Below are 7,002 nucleotides of genomic sequence, written 5' to 3'. Positions count from 1 at the left end.
CCCGGGGCAGACTTTAACAGAGGACGACATTTTCAGATCACTCTCCTGAATTTAAAAAAAGGGGAAAAGAAAAACATGCCTGAGACAATCTTTAACACAGTTTGCTCCCTACATAACATCATAAATAATGGAATCCCAAAATACATGTTTAGGATTCATCAGAGGAGGAGATGAAAACAAACCCTGCAAGAAAGCAGTTCTCCACCTTGAAGTACAGCTTATTTAGGATTAACCTTTCATACTTCAAAAACTGTAAGAACATGTACAAGTCCACAAAGACCACAAATACCCTGACAGTAAATCCCAAACGGGGCTAGCTTACTTCTGCCAGAGGCTAGATAGAAACACTGGAGCTGGAGAAAATTTGGCGGGCAGAGCTGAACAATTCATTGAAATATAATCAAAAGCATAATATGGCTCTAAATGGAGCTGCAACGTCTTGATAAACGTAAAATGTGACAACCCATTCAAAATGAAGCATTGTGAAGCTACAGAGATAATGAATCAAGTTCTTCATGCTTGTTTGGCACAGACCAGATATCATCTTTTTCGTATTTGTTCCAGTGGACAGGAAATGCAAAAAAAAATTTAAAAATCTCAATTACAATGGAGTTGGTAACTCATATAATATCGGTGAAAATAGTCCCAATATGATCCTTTGCATATCGATCAGCCCAAACAATCTACTCCAATGTATCCACAGACTGAGTCACCTGAACATCACATCTTATAAGTGAGCATGTGAAAATTAGTTAGCAGCCTGACATCAGATAAAACATAGGAACAGTTCATAACAGATAACAGTTGACACACTAAAAAAAAAAAAAAAAAAGTATTAAATTTGTGAAAAAAATAAAAGTCTAGCAGCAAATTTACCAGAGAAAACGCTGTAAACAGTTGAAACTAGTACAAAAAAATGGTAAAAAATCTGTAAGATGTTAGCATTTTTTAGCCGATTTAAATACAGTAAAGCTGTAATTTTATGGCAATTCACTGTAAAAGGGAAAAAAAACATTAAAAATACAGATATTTGATGTGGTTCTGATTTACAGACCTGTTTTTTTTTTTTAAAGGTTAACATGCAAATTTATATTTTGCTTCTGCGATTTTACAAGTTATCCGTATTCAACAAAACAGAAATATCTGTTAAAAAAAAGTCTTTATTCATTTTTTACATCAAATATTAAAACAGGCTAACATCATAATTACAAAGCTAAAAGTAGTGCATAAGCAGCTGAAATAGTTGCTAAAGAAAATTCATTGATGGATGAAATTAAATCAGTATCCAAACAGCTGAAATAGCTAGCTAACAGTAGAGGTCAACCAAAATGTTTTTTCCAATTACTGGTAATGACGGAGATTGACAATCAATAACTGGAAGTGATACACTTAAAAAAAAATGGTGAATATCAGACCTGACAATTGGTCCATCCCTCGCTAAGAGTAATAACACTTAAATCTGACCATTAATATCAATATCAGTTGCAATTTTACTTTCTGAATAGTTTCAGTATCACGTAATATGTTTAATGTTACTCTATCAGCATTATCACTGCTAGCATGACTTCTTACTTTTCCATTATAGTCTTTTTTAAACTTTACTTAGTTTCATTTTTAGTAAAGTATCCTACCTATTGCTGAGAAGACAATACAGCAACATGAGAATAACCACAGTACCTACTAGAAAAGCAATATGTGGTACAAGAATTCCTTTGTGATTAATACATTCCTGTTTTCATAACTCATCTCATTGCGACAGAAATATGATTAAGATTATAGCTGTGTTTGTACAAATGCAAACCTGAGCAACATTTAGCCAACAAGCAGATATTCAGTCCTCTGATATTAATTCACACATTTACAACATGAAGTCAAGTGTCAGTGAAGAGGTATTTCAGAGGCAGCTCACCTGCTGTGAATCACTGCCTTAATATGATCCGACACAAGTGGCACCGAGCTCTTCAGAATGAATAAATGACAGGAAAAAAGGGGGGTGATGTGTGCGATTTCATCTATAATCTGCAAACTCCAGCCTCCTGGAGGGAGAGTGCTGAAAATGCCAAACATGAAACATGACCAGAAGGCATGCAAGGAGGAGAGAGGCAGCGACAATAGAACATCCTCATAATCCTTTTAGAGTCTTTCACAATTAGAGTTCACCACCGCGTGGAGCCTTAAGAAACACTCGCTTCTGCCAAATCTCATTACAAAGAGCAACACGTAATAGATGGGCTGCTTTGGACACGAGCACAATGTATGCGGCTCATTATCAAACCCACTGTGCTGATTTTTTTTCCATTACATTTCACATTATTTGCAGCAGTCCCCCGAGATCAAAAGATGCGCAATCCTATCATGAAATCAAATCGGACTGCCTGAAGAAAAAGCTGATGTGCTTCTGTTAAGCTTTGAGGAAAATGATCTCTCAGTGTAGATACTGGAGGATTACTGTCCATAAAAAAATACTCAAAGCTACTTTATAGAAATGCACACTGACACTGCTGGAAGGTCCTGCACAATGACAACATGAAAGCATTTTCTGAGAAATTTCTGAGACATGAGGTGTCACTTGAATTATTGGTCAGCTCTTTTTTTTTTTTTTTTTTTTTTTTTTAAATGACCAATATAAACCATTTAAAGCTCCAACGGACCTTCAATTTCATTTTGGGACAAGCCATTAACAAGAGTTAGCAGGCTTTATGATCAGAGATGAAAGAATACAAAACAGGTCCAGTATGAAGGAGGCAGAGGAATGCTTTTGATGTTCAGAAGCAAGTTTTTTGAAAATGGATGGGATTCCTGTTTTTGTGTTTGAGTGATGAAACCAAACACTGATATGAGAGAGATATTTTGCAGCCTTTCAACCTAGATGTTAAAGAGCCAATCAGCAATAATGAAGGATAACTAGAGTTCAGGTTTAGATATGAAGACAAACTTTAAGAGAAACAGCTTTCAGTCAGACTGGGAGGTTCACATTTGTCCTTTTGGTTATTTGGATTTAAATACAGGCTGTCTGCTGCTGCCGTCACATCCACGGGCGCACATAGGATTACTTTCCTCCCTCCAAATATTTCCCTAAATTATCCCACACTGTCTCGCATCCCCTCAAAAGAGAGTCGGGGCTTAAGACGCGCACCGTGTAATTGTAACCATAATTACTCGCGACATCCAGAGTTCAAATCCGGCTCAACACCTCAGTTCTGCCATCACACATCAGTCTCCACCCACACAAACTGATGAGGCAGAAAAGCCCCCAAAATGTTGCTTTATTCTGCAGAAGGAGAGACGAGAGTCGCGGGGCAAGTTGCAGGGGATTGAAGGGGGAAAAAAACAGGAAGATGTGGAGATGGATCTTCCTCACAGTAGGGGCGCACACTTAAAGAAATGCTCTCATGCGCAATCAGTGAATGGAGAAACTGTCTTGTTCATTGAGAAGAACGAGCAGAAAGAAGTGCTGGAAACATGAGGAGAGACGGGTTTTTTTTCTAAGTCGCTGCCAAAAACGTCCAGTTGCGCACCTTTTTGTTCTGGCCAGAAACACAAACACACACAGAGGCGGGCTGGAGCGCATCAGGCGAGTCTCATCCATCACACGGATGTCGTCCGTTTTAAAATCCAGCTGCCAAAACTATGACCAGGACGATGCACAGTGTCCTGAAACTGCAGCACAGCAGTCCGTCTCCATCTGAACACGCACAAGAGTCACCTAAAGGCGATTTAAGAAGCCTGGCACACTGTCACACCACGCTGTCTCCCATTTGTTTGCCCTGATCGTGAGGTTGGAACCGGCAAACAGCTCTCCTGCAGTACAACCACTTAATAAGAAAGCAGGCTATGAACAAACAATCTTACCTTTCTGTGCCCGAGGCGAGGATTTTTTGGTTCAGGTGAAGGATTGAGGACGCAGCTCAGTGGAGACGCCGCTTGTGAAATAAATAAAGCTTACTCCGGTGGACGTGGTGGAGACATGAGCTGGAGAAAAGAAAGTGAAGAGAGCAGCAGCAGCAGAGGCAGCTGATGAAGATTTGAAACGGCGGAGCGGCGCAGCGCAGCGCGGTTCACCGGCGGCGGAGTCTGCGCCTCTGACGGCGGAATCACGGAGCTGCTGTCTTTAAGGAGGCTCCGCTCATTCACAGCAGCCACACGACATGCGCCGAGGGTTTCGTCTGCTGGATTTAACTGTATCCGCACAAAAAACAAAAAACAAAAAAAAAAACTATAAGGGGGGCCTGTTATCAGCTCAACAACACGGAGTTTAAAAAAATGAATTATGAGAGCTGCAGGAGAGGAGCTCTGAAGTCACAGTTCAAGAGGAACCTTCCCCCAAAAGAGGCTCTGCCCGGAATTTGGTTCAAGGTTGAGATTCCCCCCCCCCCAATTTCTGACACAAGAATGGAAAACTTCAGAAGCACAAGCCGTGAGATCCAAATTCACCATTTTTCCCAGAGAAGTTAATTCTGGCATTGAGACATCTACAATTAAAAAGTGTCGTGGTTAAGCACATTCCATTCTAGACAGTTGAAAGCAGATGAAGCACATGCTATTCTACTAAATATATTAAGCAACACGTCTCAGATCAGATACTACAAAAACCTTGAAAATGAAGTGGAAATTCTTTTACTGAAATGTGTTCAGACAGTGATCTCTCTCACGCACACAAACAAAGTTTTTTTTTTTTGAAAAGCCATGATTGTGCCGTTTCCAAAGAGGTACAGGACTTGCAGTGAAATAAAATGAGCCCACAGTGAGTAAAAACGCCCTGAAGCTGCTTGGAGCTCAGTGGGTTATTTTAGTCACTTAACATCATCTACAATATTTTAAGGTCTTAATCCTAAATGTGTGAATTATTCCACTTAATTTGCATCATTAATAATATTGTCGGGTCTAGGCATTGTTTAAATGAGTTGCTATTTGCATAATTAATATTGTATGGTCTTAGTTTTAATATTCTAATTAGTCAGGTTAATTTGCATCATAAATAATGTTGTGGGGTCTTGATATTAACGTTTAAATTAGTCAGGTTGGTTTGCATAATTATTAATACTGATATTTAATTCAGTGAGGCAGTTTTGCATTTTGGATAATTTTGCAGAGTTTTAACTGCAATATTCAAAATATTCATTTAAACTTCAGAAATAATACTGTAGGAGCTTGATGTTGACATTTAAACTTGTTCGGTAAATTCCAGTCTTATTTCTCAACTGGGAAACACATAATAATAAACTAATATTTTTCCCAATAATTTTTTGAATAGTAGTTACAAGATTTACCAACCAAAGTATTCACAGGACTGCAAAGAACTCAAAAGCACCAGACAAGACTCTCAAAGTGACTGAGAAACTCAAAAACTAAACTGGACAAGCTGACTTGAGTGGAAAAAAAAAACAATCGTACAAACCAAACGAAAGAAAACACACAAAACATCAGATTCAACATAAATCAGGGCCTATAGATAAAGGTGAGCTAACATTGTTGTTTTTTTTTTGTCAGACATACCCCTGTAGGCATGCTGGATGAGCTCATACACTATATTGCCAAAAGTATTCACTCACCTGCCTTGACTCGCATATGAATGTAAGTGACGTCCCATTCCTAATCCGTAGGGTTCAATATGACGTCGGTCCACCCTTTGCAGCTAGAACAGCTTCAACTCTTCTGGGAAGGCTGTCCACAAGGTTTAGGAGTGCGTTTATGGGCTTCTAGAAGCGTATTTGTCAGGTCACTGATGTTGGCCCAGAAGGCCTGGCTCTCAGTCTCCGCTCTAATTCATCCCAAAGGTGTTCTATCAGGTTGAGGTCAGGACTCTGTGCAGGCCAGTCCAGTTCATCCACACCACACTCTGTCATCCATGTCTTTATGGACCTTGCTTTGTGCACTGGTGCACAGTCATGTTGGAAGAGGAAACGGCCAGCTGCAAACTGCTCCCACAAAGTTGGGAGCATGAAATTGTCCAAAATGTCTTGGTATGCTGAAGCATTCACAGTTCCTTTCACTGGAACTAAGGGTCAGTTTGCGTGGCCGAGTTGCTGTCGTTCCCACAGTTTCACTTTCTTATAATACAGTTGACTATGCAATATTTAGGAGCGAAGAAATGTCACGACTGGATTTGTTGCACAGGTGGCATCCTATCACAGCTCCATGCTGGAATTCACTGAGCTTCTGAGAGCGACCCATTCTTTCACAAATGTTTGTCAAAGCAGTCTGCATGCCTAAGTGCTTGATTGTACACACCTGATTCTGATTATTTGGATGGGTGAGCAAATACTTTTGGCAATATAGTGTAGACATCGTGTGTGTTCCAAATGTGCTCTTGCAACTTGATTTTAAACCACTTTAATTATTGGTACAGATCATTTTCACAATATTTAGGTCATTTTGGTGAACCTTGCAGCAACTTTGAAGACACATTTTTAGTCAAATATTTCTAATTTACTGATACCTAATTTATCTGTCATTTTCACTGACTTTTTTTTTTTTACTTTTTCTAATCAATTACACTCCCCTATTAAAAGTGTTTCCCCATTTAAACCCACTCATAAGTCATCTCTAAAGAGGAGACACCACCAATCAAGTATTTAGAGTGCAGTCTTGAGATCCCTCTCTACGCAATTTCACCCTCCACCTGGCAGTTTCATAACCATTCACACCTTGAGGCTGTGAATCTTGGTTTGTAAATGGACCTTTCACCATTAGATGAGGGTGAAAATAAATACCTGGGACTCCCAATCAATCTGTGAGATGTGAAGAAGCCTTTTGTATAAGATGGAAAATGTCTCCAAGAACCAAAAAAGCCCAGTTGCCTTCTATTGAAGCACTTAAAATGCAGCTCCGTGTTTTAACCATCTGTTAATTTCACCTATTAGTGTTAGTTTATCCATTACTTTCAGTTGATAGTTTACTTTTAAATATTCATTTTCACTATTTATTCATCACATTGAACTAACTGGTTGAATGTCTCTGGTTTGGTGCTGACCAATTTCTACATTTGAATCTTCATGTTAT

This window comes from Acanthochromis polyacanthus, chromosome 10 (assembly GCF_021347895.1).
Source record: "Acanthochromis polyacanthus isolate Apoly-LR-REF ecotype Palm Island chromosome 10, KAUST_Apoly_ChrSc, whole genome shotgun sequence".
NCBI classification, from domain to species: Eukaryota; Metazoa; Chordata; class Actinopteri; family Pomacentridae; genus Acanthochromis; species Acanthochromis polyacanthus.
This window is presented reverse-complemented; position numbering follows the sequence as displayed.